Raw genomic sequence first — 14031 nt, 5'->3', positions numbered from 1 at the left:
GTAATCCAGCCCCATCATTTGCATACACCAGCTACTGGAAACACTAATGCTACCACTCCGTAACGTTGCTTTCCAATCCCCGACCAACTGGCTGTTCTTCAAATTCATCGGTTTCCTCCTCCAATAAAGGCTCAAACATGTAAGGTTCATCTCTCACAGTTTCGCGAACTTCACTTACTTCTGTGGGCTCTGAGGCAGCCATGGATCGCTCCTTGTAAACCAGCCAATCAGAGCTGAGTTCGTCATAATTATTTAAATGAGCCCCCAAATAAGGCAATTCAGCGTGTTTCATTCTAGGACCAAATCGTAGGGTTGTGAATGGGCCTGTAAAACCGCATCTGGACATTTTTTGGATCAACCAGTTATATACTTTCTTTGTAGACATCAGAGAACAATTTAAAATACCAGATAGATGCATTCTATGGCACCTTTAAATCTGACCCTTTACATTTCATTTTACAATTTCAGCTTGTTTATGAAAGGAGGTGATACATGACGGCGTCAATCAGCATCATAGATCTTTAAAACATTGTATGATGCAGAGGTATCATACAACACATTTTGAGATGGTGATGTATAGATGAGGTGTGTAGTAAGTAAGTAAGAACCCAACACCATTTACACAAATTAGAAGCTGGACACAGACTCAAGTGCATGCACCTTATTATTTCCTACCCATGCAACATGCAAAACATTCACTTCCCTTCCATTTGCAGTTTAGAGACAGACACAACCACAGAGCCAGTGTGACATGAGTTCATTGCCAGTATCCAGAATGGTATTTAAAAGCCTGCCAATAGGGGGCACTGTGATTGCATGGATAGCAGGAGAGGAGAAGTCCTTTATCTTAGCTTCATCCCTTTCTCCAACCCCTTGGCTTCTCTGTTCCTGTAGACGTGTTGTACTGTTCTGCATCCCTCTCCTCTGCTCTAACTGTCCATGTATCTCTCTGTCCTTGTCGTTGTGTTTCTCTGTCTGTCCTCACATCTCTTTCCATGTCCCTCTCCTCATTATTTCTCTCTACAAATGCAGCCCCTTCTCTTCTTCCCTCTTTCTTCCCCCTATCTCTCCTCCTCCCCTTATGCTCTCTCCTTAATGTCTCCAGTAACAAATGAGGAGTTTATTATTGTGTACTTGGGATGGTTAGTGTGCTTAACAAAATAGGTCATTAGTGTGTGTGTGTGTGTGTGTGTGTGTGTGTGTGTGTGTGTGTGTGTGTGTGTGTGTGTGTGTGTGTGTGTGTGTGTGTGTGTGTGTGTGTGTGTGTGTGTGTGTGTGTGTGTGTGTGTGTGTGTGTGTGTGTGTGTGTGTGTGTGTGTGTGTGTGTGTGTGTGTGTGTGTTGGAGGCCTATTCTTCTACATTTGGAAAGTGTTTTGTTCTATAAAAAACATCCTTTATCTTAATAGCTACTCTCTCCACAGCACACTAATAGTCGTTACACAAGCACAGACATGCATGCTCACAGACACACAAAATGAAGTAATGCCACATCATTACTGCCCATAATATACCTAAGGGAAGCGTGTGTGTGTGTGTAGCTATGTGATTCAGAGAGACTGCAGTGGGATGTATGTGTGTCAGGTTCCGCCAGTTGTGTGTTGCTTTGGATTTGTGTGTGTGTGTGTGTGTGTGTGTGTGTGTGTGTGTGTGTGTTGTGTGTGTGTGTGTGTGTGTGTGTGTGTGTGTGTGTGTGTGTGTGTGTGTGTGTGTGTGTGTGTGTGTGTGTGTGTGTGTGTGTGTGTGTGTGTGTGTGTGTGTGTGTGTGTGTGTGTGTGTGTGTGTGTTGGTCAGACTGCAGTGGTGCAATAAGTGACAGATGAGATCTGGTTGCGGCACGTTTTATTGCTTGTATTATATTATGAATACTATTGGATGTCCAATTAACTTACTTGTAAACGTTGGTGTATTTAAGTGTAATCCTACATGCATACCTGTCTGTGTTACGGATGCACAATTGAGCAGTGGAACAAATGATGTGTCTGTAAAAACGTTTTGATAAAGTTGAGTATGGTTTAGTAATTGCATTACTGAGACATGTTATGGTACCATGAAAATCTATCACTAACAACCCTATTGTGTTCTTCATTTTGTGTGCAGTTACAAGCCTGCCTGCAAGTGTGTGTATGTGTGTGTTAACTTATTGTTAAGCTGCATCTGCCCTTGCTGCATTGAGACCTATAACAAACACCCCCCCCCCCTTGTATGACCGATATTTTACCCCGTAAAAAAACAAGTCACACACACACACACACACACACACACACACACACACACATATACACACACACACACACACACACACACACACACACACACACACACACACACACACACACACACACACACACACACACACACACACTCACTCACTTCTCTCCACAGTATCTGCTCTAGACCTGCTCCTCTGTGTTTGCTCTCTCCTGCCTGACTATCACTTCTGTTCTTGACTGACATTTCCTGAACTCATTTGCTCTCAGTTCAGGTCTTTTAAACTGTAGATTTAGAAATGAGACTTGTGTGTAGATTTAGCGAGACAGCTCACAGGCATTGTTAACAGGCCAATGGTGACATTTGAAAGAGTAACCAGCAGTAAGTACTTAAAAATGCAGATATACTGTTTCATAAAATTCAATCTGTATGCGGCTCGTGCATACATTTATGTTGAGTATACTCAGTGTGCAGATTTGAGCGGGCGGTCTACTCTACAGTCTGACAAGATAATTATCAGTAGATAATATGCAGTTTGAGCATGTAACAGAAATTGATTTCTCTAAAACAAAACCAAGAATCAGCAGCACCAAGAAACTGAGATACACGCCTGCACAAGAGCCACACAACATGCTCAAAAAGAGGTTCATTGTGAGATTTTCTGCACTCACCAAGAGATGTACAAGATAAAGTCTGTGATCATACCATACTTTCAGTTCAGGAAAATATCAAATGTATGATTCTGCACAATAACTTTCCTGTTGAGTTCTATCTCAGAGGGAATGCTGCCTCTCTTTCTGTTTTTCAGAGCCTGGGTTGGGTTAAAAATGTCTTCTGTGCAAAAGTTTACGAATGGAAACCTTTTGAATTCCCAATTACTCCAACATGCCTGATGTCCAAGACATGCTTAAAGAAAAGATGCAGGTTCCTCACTCCACAACCCATGAATTGTTTAGGTAGTTTTAAGTAGAAAACCTAATTTGGGGCAAAAGAAAAAAAGGGATGATATGTGTCAGGAAATGCACCAATATTCAGCATAATGTAAGTAACTATTCAGAAAATGTGGAGATGTGTCAAAAAGTAGGTATTGTATAAGAAGGGAGGGATGGGTAGAGGTGGGGAAGAGAAAATGGATGAGGGAGTGGAAAGAGAGAGAAATGTAAACCTTTCTCTGATAATCATAGTGCGCATATGCAGATGTTTTAACATGGAAAACTCAATACTATTAATCTTCTTTTGTATGTTTAGAAATTAGAATACTTTTCCTAATCCAGTTTGAATTTATTTATTATATATTCACTACAAAATGCATCATCCTGTGGAAACGGGACGATTATTATCTACTACTCTGGTGCCATGTTTCCATTACTGCTGAAGCTGATTTGTAAAGCCCAATATCACAAAACACATTTATCTCAAGGTGCTTTACAGATCAAACATGAATTACAAAGTAACAAGCTATAATAAATTAAAGATAGAATATGAAATAAAACATGAATAGAGTAAAATAAAAAATACAATAAAATACTAAAACATAAAAGACCCAGTAGGACGTTCTAGCTGTTAGGGAATATTTTGCTTTGGTGTTTAACCTTTGACCTAGTTCATAATTTTCTCCTTCCTGTCTGTATTCCCATGGCATAGTTCTTTGGCCTTCGAGTTGCTGTAATCTCCCTTAAGGAGGGGCAGCTTGGGTGCATTGTTGATGCCAGTCTATGACCGAGCACAAGCTGACCTGAGATTAGTTTATTGTTCAGGGACATCTAGAAGCCCTTCTTATCTGGAATGTAGGTTCCCTGACGTACATTCTATTCTAATGTGCGACAGCTTTGGTTAGATTTAGGATCCATATTTGTTAAGTCTGGTGACTGACGAATGTTGATTGTCCATTCCGAACTGGTTAAAACCTCGTATTGCAATGGAGATCTTCAGAATTGGTCGGGCAACCGCTCTGTCAACTCGTGGCTGCAGCAAATGTCTTGTCAATTCTCCGGCTGTTCGTCTCCTTTGCTTCAGAAGTTTCCATCACATTATAAGACTGAAACATGCCCTAACTATAGGTTTTATTGAAAAGGAATTCTTTAGCCTACGCTTAAATGTGGGGACGATGTCTGCCTCCCTATTAAAAAATGGATGCTGGTTCCAAAGTGCTTGATAGCTGATCAATACCTGGGAATGCTTTAAATTCATGTTTCCCGGGAAGGAATGACAATTTAAACGTTTTCCCTCAAGAGAAAAATCTGGCTTTAGTGGGTTTTTGTCCAGTGGGACATGGAATTCACAAAGACACAGAGGGTAAAGAAAATAATAAAATCCGAAGTTACAATAAGGCAAAAACAGAGAAAAGGAATTGCAGTAAAAGGTGTAGGAGAATAGGGAAAAAGTAAAAGAGGGAACGAGTGGATAAAGGATTGGCACAGGGAGAACCTACTCTGCCCAATAAAAGGTTTGATGTAGCTGTATTCATGGTTCTGTGTGTATAAGACTGCAAGTGAGGCTCTTGGGAAACACACACACACACACACACACACACACACACACACACACACACACACACACACACACACACACACACACACACCTTATCTGAACATGGAAGCAAAGCAGCTCCCTATGGAAAAGTATGTTGTATTGTTTATTACCTATGTATAGAGATGATTTATCACTGGCCACACACACACACACACACACACACACACACACACACACACACACACACACACACACACACACACACACACACACACACACACACACACACACACACACTGTACTGATATAATGGATACTCTTGAGTATGGGGCCAATACATTTACACCCCTGCTGAAAACTGTTGTGGCTTCAATTATACGAGCAAGAATTTGTGTGTGTGTGTGTGTGTGTGTGTGTGTGTGTGTGTGTGTGTGTGTGTGTGTGTGTGTGTGTGTGTGTGTGTGTGTGTGTGTGTGTGTGTGTGTGTGTGTGTGTGTGTGTGTGTGTGTGTGTGTGTGTGTGTGTGTGTGTGTGTGTGTGTGTGTGTGTTTTCAATGTGTGGTGTGTAGATGGTTGTTATAATTTCCTCTGCTGGTGTGTGTGGTAATAAAACGTGTGCAGTTGTGTGTAGGTGTAATTCTGTGGATGTGTGAGTGTTACTCTGTGTTTGTGAGTAGGAGTGATTTAGTCTTGTGGCTTTCCTTTATATTTATTGGCCATCTGTTGAGCAGCTCAATTAAATGCAGACACCGACAAACTTTCGTACCTTAACAAATGGAAAAGTTATTACTCTCCAAACTTATATGCAAAATACAACAAACTTTTTCTGAATAAATGACCTAGAAGTAAAGAACATGTCAAGAGAAGTGGGAGAAAGGAAATCACAGGAGGAGGTTTTACACAACTGCAGGATTTACAAGAGGAAATAATAACTAAGATATAAGAAGTCCAATGCGCTTATGGAAAGAACCAAACATACAATGCATTTGCGTATTACACCCTCCCACACTAGCATGTTCCCGTGTTGGGTGCATGTATGTTTGCTTGTCTGCTGTGCGTGAAATCATTACAATAATCCTTGTGTGTATGTGATGGTATGTTAAGCTTATCTCTCCAACATTTCACTCGTCTGCCATTGTAGCTGGCAGTGCCATGGGCTCTACCTAATTAGCATAGGCTTTGCGAAAATACACACACACACACACACACACACACACACACACACACACACACACTCAGACCCACAGCTTAGTGTAATGACTTTAAGTCCATCATGGATGCAGTCACAGACAGTATAATAGGAAGAGAGAATAAAACCATTTGTTTAATTGACTTATATCGGCTGCATGTGTGTGGGCCCATGGGGGAGAGGCTAAAAGGAGGAGAGGGAAAAAGGGAAGAGGAAAGAACGCTAAGAAATTAGAGGAGGGGGAACAGAAGGGAGAGGGTGAGATAAAAAACTGAAAGAGATGGAAACAATTAAGGGGTAATTGCCAGGGGGTTAAGGAGACAAGTAAGGAAATGTTGACATGAAGAGTTAAAATTAGGAATGAAAAAACAAGAGAGGATGGAGAGGAGCCAGGAAAAGAGAAAACTGGGAAGCATTAGGACAGGGAAATGGAAATTAGAAGAAGGGAGGCTCAAAATTAAAATAATTAAAAATACAAATGTGGATGTTGTTGTTTAATTCTGCAAATTGATTTAAGCAGCAATGTGTTGCACGAGATAGGCATGTATATGTGTGTGTTGGGGTGTTCTAATGTTCTGCTGTGAGTGTGTATGTGTGTGTGTTGGGGGTGGGGTTGGCTTAATGATCAGCTTTTGGCTCCAGCTGCGACAACCACTATCTCTCTCGTCTCCTTTATCCTCCCTCGTACTTTTTTTCCTGCTCTCTCCTGTGTTGCTCCACCATTTACAGTAATTACTGTTCTTTGGTGGTTCAGAGGGATGGAAACAGGGAGAGGGGCTGATAACATACAAGAGTGTGTGAGTGTTGGTGTGTTTTGTCTAATTTCCTGAATGTCCTCTGGGGGGATGTTACTAAGCCAGGTTTATCTCACAAATTTGGGGTGAAACGGTCTGCACATGTATTCCAACCTCGGATCATGAACCTTCTCCTGGGTCTTAGTGAGACTTAATAGGCTTTGGTAGCAACAGTAGGAGGAAAATATATTTTCTAGGACTGTATAGGTGATACTGACGGTGACTTCCTTCTTACTCGTAAATTGTATGGCCCATTATCTTAATTGTATAGATATTTAAACATAATTATGGAGTGTACGTTTTCTCATTAACTGCTAACAAGGTGCCCAAATAAAATAGAGAAATCCCATTCAGTAAACGTTGAAATGTTCCGTTTAGAAGTGTAGCTTGCAGTGGTTGGTCACTGAGGCGTCTCATTAGCCATGGAGTTTGTCATTACTCAGCTCTGTGGGTTATCAGCTGCTGTCCCTCCATGATCCTTTTATCAATCCTCTCACACAGGACATATAAAGGTGGTTAAATTAAGGCTCGGGCTACCAGTGAATGAAGGACCAGATTACCTGTTCCAATGCTAACACTGATGTTTGAATATGGAGCTTTTAGAGGTTAATTATTTCATTCACATTTGACATCTTGAATGGTAATGAGTTAGTAAATCCAAGGCCATAGACAACAGTCCATTTAACAGATGCAGCAATACATCTCCTGTTGCCCAACGCTCACAATCATAACTTACAATATTAACATCGCTCCTATATGAAGAGAGATGGAAACAATATTGTGGTTAATCTATTAAACAGATCTGTAATGGAGTAACCCTTTGGATCTACCTACTATAATTCACATCTTCTGTATGTAGGATATCATTTCTGAAGAAAATGTCTAGCTTTCCCGTTTTGTATTTGTATTATAGACTCATATTTCGAGTATTGCATGGTGAATTAAAATGTCAAGTATTTTCAACTGGAATGCTGTAACTCTGAAGGTGATGTAGATTGACTCATGAGATATAATGAATTCAGATTATTGCCGTACAGACTCACACACCAGTCTGGAGCGGACTGGCCAGACTACACTCTTAGAAATAGAGATTTGAAATGGGTTCTTCCTTATGGACTGAGTTTCCACCAAGAACCACTTTTGTTTTTTCGGGTTCTTTATAAGACTAAGGGTTCTCCTTAAATGTGTTGTCATCCAAATGACTATATTTTTAAAAGAGTGAGAAACCCTTGGAAAAAGGCAACTCTGTAGAAAGACATTTAGCACTCTCATCAAGTGGAACGGCTCTGGATAGAACCCCCAGAGAGGGTACTGGGTGAAACCATTCACAGATGGTTCTATGTATACCAATTGTATGATGGTTTATTGGTAGAACCCTGTGAAATGGTTTTAGGTCAGTCCTTTAGAGGCACCAAAAAGGGTTCTCCTACCTGGACCACCTGAAAACTCCTATGCTTCTAGTTAGCACCTTTTAATGAGTGTCATGCAAGATTAAACAGCATGGGGCATTTTTTATTTTTAAAAACAGTTGAGGCCCAAAAAAAGTATTTAGATTCACTGCCAAATTTTGCAAGTTTGTTATATTCAGAGAGGGTTTGAAAAGGCCTGTAAATTTTTTATCATGAGGTTATCCTTTATATGATGAGACAAAAAGGGAATTTTGTATGCATTTTCCAGGTAAATCACAATGTTTTGTTTTTTCATATTATATATATTTCAAATTTAAACTGTTGGATGTTAAGTTATTTGGGTCAAAAACAAAAGCATTAAACTTTGAGTTAATGCCCTAGTTAGCAATGAAGAAGGTCAAACGGTTTTATTTGTCCTTTCACAGGTTTTCCACAGCTTTGTCTATTTTCCCTTAAATTCTAGTGGTTGCAAATCCCTGCATTAAGAACATTGGTATTGATTTGCTCTCAGCTCTGCACATGCCTCACCGGACGTTTAAGTGCTTGGTTGAAAGATTTTTCGACTATTTGGGTTAGTTTGAAACTCTTGGCATAGTGGACATTCATAGTTTGTGCGAGTACAACATGGATTAATTGCCTGGCGTGAGTTACGTATAGAAAAGGAAAATAAACATAGAGCTTTCAAACCTAGTGCCTATTGCTGAATGGGAATGTTTAATCAATTCTCAGATTCATGGCCCATTCTTCTTTTCCCTTTCACGGATCTGCCTGGTTTTCAAAAAAAACCCAAAGATGATGTTCCACCCTCATGGGCACGTAGGTTGGGGTTTTTTTTGGGATGCAACTCTGCATTCTTTCCTCCCAAAAACGCGAGTTATTTTTACCCAAAATTCTTTTTTTTTTATTGACCATATGAATTTCCCAACCTCTTCGGGTCATCCAAAAGCCCTTAGCAAACTTCAACGGGCCCGGACATTACTGGCTTTAAACAGGGGGGCACATCTGGAACGCAGGATTTAAGTCCCGGGGCGATGTGTTATGATGGTAGCCTCGTTACTTTGGCCCAGCTCCTGCAGGTCATTCACTAGGTCCCCCCGTGTGGTTCTGGGATTTTTGCTCACCGTTCTTGTGATCATTTTGACCCCACGGGGTGAGATCTTGCGTGGAGCCCCAGATCGAGGGAGATTAGCAGTGGTCTTGTATGTCTTCTATTTTCTAATAATTGCTCCCACAGTTGATTTCTTCACACCAAGCTGCTTACCTATTGCAGATTCAGTTTTCCCAGCCTGGTGCAGGTCTACAATTTAGTCTCTGGTCTCCTTTGACAGCTCTTTGGTCTTGGCCATAGTGGAGTTTGGAGTATGACTGTTTGAGGTTGTGGACAGGTGTCTTTTAAACTGATAACGAGTTCAAAAAGGTGCCACTAATACAGGTAACGAGTGGAGGACAGAGGAGCCTCTTGAAGAAGAAGTTACAGGTCTGTGAGAGCCAGAAATCTTGCTTGTTTGTAGGTGACCAAATACTTATTTTACCGAGGAATTTACCAATTAATTCTTTAAAGAATCCTACAATGTGATTTCCTGGATTTCTTTTCTCATTTTGTCTCTCATAGTTGAGGTTGTACCTATGATGAAAATTACAGGCCTCTCTCATCTTTTTAAATGGGAGAACTTGCACAATTGGTGGCTGACTAAATACTTTTTGCCCCACTGTATCTCTATAACAGTTCGACTGGCACAATAAAATAGTGCATGTCCTCCAGATGGTCAGCCTGCCACTGATAGCACCACTCGTTTGTTATATTTCACAGCTTATGTTTTGGTGTTTGCTAAAATGTCGTTTCCCAGGCCATGTTTTTGTATCTGCGTGTCTTGTCAGATTTTGGAGGACTTGCTATCCATTTTATGATTGTATTGGCAACCTAAATGTAGTATTGTTTTATCTGCTCTAGTATGCATGTGTTCCTTTGACTGTATATCAAAGGGAGATGTTTTTGTTTTTCCCTGTATTTTATATATATTACCTAAATAATCACCGGGCTCTCGGTGTGTGTTGTAGTCAACTGGGAAATGTAAACTGGAACAAAACAAACTGCCGTTAACTGTTGCAGAAGTCCCTCAGGATGCCAAATCCTAAGCAAAGAAACAACACGGAATTATTGTATTTGTCTGTTTCACTATGTTGGTCTCTTTCCACAGCTTTGGTCTATTCCTCTTATAAATTCTAGTGGTTGCAAATCCCAGAGCATTCCCAGAACACATGGTATTGATTTGCTCTCAGCCTCTGCAACATGCCTCACACCGGACAGTTTAAGTGCTTGAGAAGAGTCTCGACATATTTTGGCTGTTAAACTCTCTCCATGACAGTAAGTTGGTTCATTTCCATAGTTCTTTGGTGCGATAACAAAAACAGTAGTGACATTACAACAACAGTGATAGAAAAGGGAACAAAATACCCAACAATAGTTTAGACAATTTTCTATCCCCATAGTGGCATATTTGTCTGTCAATTGCGGACTTGTTTTATGTGAAAAGCTGATATTTACGAGAGTCACTCTTTATCTTGGCAATGATCAGAACTCTGAAAGTGTTTGGAATAAGGCAGGAAGAAAGTGGGCAGTATAATGTCAAGTAAACCAGGACGTTGTCGTGATAAGCGCTAAAGGTGAATTCAAATGATTCTGCCTGATTAGCTCAGAGGCTTGAATAAGTGCGGCAAACATAAAGAATGAAGAATATTTCCCATGAAATACGACCGTTCTGATGGAAAACGAAAACTTCAGCAAAGACACTACGAGAGACTTCCACACTACACCAATTTCCACTGCAATTAGTTTTGTTTTCAAGTGTTTATTTTAGCAATGTATATCAAAAGATCATTTGTTTTTGATGCTCTATGTAGAACCTTCAATTGTTAGAGAGTAGTCTGCTTTATATTTCACTGCACCATGCACAGAAGACTACTTTTTTTTAGTGTTAACATCAATTTGCCGAAACAAAATAAACCCTTATATGCTAATAAGGTATGCTTAGCCGACACTTAATAGCCTGAAATGTCTCCTTATATTAGCCAAATATGATGTCGTAAATATCCTTGACAGATGCAAGTCGCAGTAATGTGATTCTTTATTGGGGGATTTTTTTTATTTCCCCTCCACAGTGAGGTCAGTACACAGGCTCAGATTTGGCTGTCAGCCTCAATGAGATAAAGTGAAGAAGTCCATGCTATCACAGATTCAAGTGTGCCCTCTCTCACCCACACATCTCCTCTCCTGTCTGTCTCTGCGGGGTCATTACGTAAAGCTTCCACCAATGCTGTGTTTTGAAACAAAGACCCTGAAAGCTCTAAAGTATCCAGCTGAAGAATACTTAATCAATCCCCTTATTTCCATCTTGAATATAAATGTCTTCTCTCAGGGTTCCTTTCCTTATTCTCCCTCTCATCTGTCTCTCATGTTTCCTCTTCCTAAACCACAGCCAAACACCGAACCCTCAGTTCTATTCAGGGACAGAGAGACACACCTCGCCAACTTTCAAGTCGTCTGTGCTCCTTTCAGACATTATAGTTTTTCCCACTGCTTGAAGTGCACATTTTCATACAACACTTGGAAACCCCAAAAGCCTTTTTGCTGCACCTCATTATGAGGAGGATTATTTTTAGTGTCAGGGACCAGCATATAAACGTGTGTCTGCTTGTTTTTACGTAAGTTTAATTATTGTCCCGCTGTGGCTGCAGGGATGAGAGCTCCGTTACATTTTGTAGTTGTGGTTTCGGCTTTCTCCTTCTTAATCGGCATTCATGCTGTGCTTTCTCTCGTTAAACATCATCAGTTCATCCCGAGCAATAATGAGACTGTGTGAGTGAGGATGCAGTGGTTATACACACACGGACAAGCCTCCCGATTGTATAATTTCCTTGCCTCCTGTAGAGACCCTAAAACAAGGATTAGTTGCAGTAAACTATAACCAAACGACTAATGAGTTCCTGCAAAGCGTAAGGAAAAATATGAATGTTTGATTCTGGGGGGGAAATTTCCCTTTAAAGATCTTTAAATTAAGTAGATTTTCAGGGCTTAGCAGGTGGATATTGTTACCTTCGCACACTGCCAAGTTAGCTGTTTCAAAGTTATGTTATGCAATGGGTTGAAAATATCAGCTTCCCATAATTCTGAAAGGTTGAAAGATAGTTAAGCTGTCTGACAAGAGAGAACACACACACACACACACACACACACACACACACACACACACACACACACACACACACACACACACACACACACACACACACACACACACACACACACACACACACACACACAGTCAGTGTCTGTGTGGAATCTGCTCACATTAGCTCTTTTTTGTAATGTCAAGCTATTTGTCACCCTTACTGCTCAATATTCTCTCTGCCTCTTCTCCTCTCCTCTCCTTGTACTGAAATGCTACAGAAAATATTTAGATTTTTTATGAATATTCAAAACTAACGTGTTTCTACTGCTGTACTTATGCTAGCAGATTTAGTACAAGTCATTCTTCACAGAGAGATAATTCTATTTGTCTGTTCAAGAACTTCTAGCTCTCATGAGATGTAACTCCTCGCTTGTGTGAAGACTCATGGGATTTGAATATAATTGAGTTGAATGTAATCATATGGTTGGTGAAAGTTATTTAACAGAATACTCTATATTATATTGATTATATCGTGGTTCAGTCATTTGGAAGATTGATGGGTAAAAAAACATCAATGCAAATATTATTAAAGGATCGTCTGTTGAAGATGATTATTGTTTGCATTTTTCATGTACACACATTTCTACTATATGACAATACAGTCGTGTGTGTGTTTGTTTGTGTATGGCTCTACAACAAGACACAGATGAAGGTTAAACAAGTGCTTTCTCTCTCACACACACACACACACACACACACACAGATCTACACTTCACCTTGGCTCATCTCCCATTGGCTGGTGGCCAGTGTTACCATGGAGATTAACAGTGACTTTACTATCACGCTTTATTCAGGTTAAGCTAAAACAAATGTATACAGAGTAATTAGTGAATTCTTCTCTTGAATTCTCCTATATTGAACCAGAGGGAGGACATGGGATGCGGATGGTTATTGAAGTGACTGTACGGGATATTTAATGTCTTTGCATCTTATTGAACTTCAATGTTTGCTAATTCTTTACTTAAGAATTATGATTATATTTGACCATTTTACGAGCAGATATTCTATCATTAGGGCATTTTAACAGGTAGGACATTATTGTTTTGCATGTGATAATGCTCCTTATTTGTGGGAGAGAAACTCCCTCTCGAGGGAACTTTGGGATTTTAGCCGTTGCAGACCGTTTACATGCACAAAAACAGGACAGTTAAAACCGTAAAGCACAATAGGCCCTCTTTAAAAGGCTGAGTCAGGGCTGGATCTGTGGTCAACATATATTTCAGGTTAGTGTTCTTAAAACGTGAGTATGTAATAAAACAAGACACTGAGTAATGTTTCTCTTTTCGTGAGGTTTATTGGTCTATAGCTCCCACACCTCAGCCAAGTCTGACACTGGGAGGGCTGTGTTTTATTCCCCTATTTTAAAGGGCACCTCTATAACCACTGACCTAAATTGCAACCACAACCCTGTGACTTACCTGTGTGTGTGTGTGTGTGTGTGTGTGTGTGTGTGTGTGTGTTTGTGTGAGATAGGGTTTTGGTATTGATTGAATTTGGCAGGTTTGTCCTGTCAGCAGTTTATGTTACCCAAAGCCAACAGGATAAGAAAGGAGAAGAGACAGAGGATGAGAGAAGGATGGAGAGGAGGAACGGGGTTGAACGGTTTCTAGGCAAACACGATAACAATGATTGGTAAATATAATTAATTAACTCCTGGTTGATTTCTCTAAAGTCAGTCTACTTAAGAGAGATTTGTACTCTCTTCTGCTTTCATTAATTCTACGTTCCA

General features: G+C 40.2%; 1 protein-coding gene across 1 annotated transcript in view; it reads left to right on the top strand.

The window, feature by feature from the left end:
• Window positions 1-14031, top strand: part of smyd3 (SET and MYND domain containing 3) — a 73325-nt gene that overhangs the window by 23545 nt on the left and 35749 nt on the right. The window lies entirely within an intron of this gene.

Source organism: Eleginops maclovinus, chromosome 4 (genome assembly GCF_036324505.1).
Source record: "Eleginops maclovinus isolate JMC-PN-2008 ecotype Puerto Natales chromosome 4, JC_Emac_rtc_rv5, whole genome shotgun sequence".
Lineage (NCBI taxonomy): Eukaryota > Metazoa > Chordata > Actinopteri > Perciformes > Eleginopidae > Eleginops > Eleginops maclovinus.
Note: the sequence above shows the minus strand (reverse complement) of the source record. Positions and strands in the feature narration are given on the sequence as shown.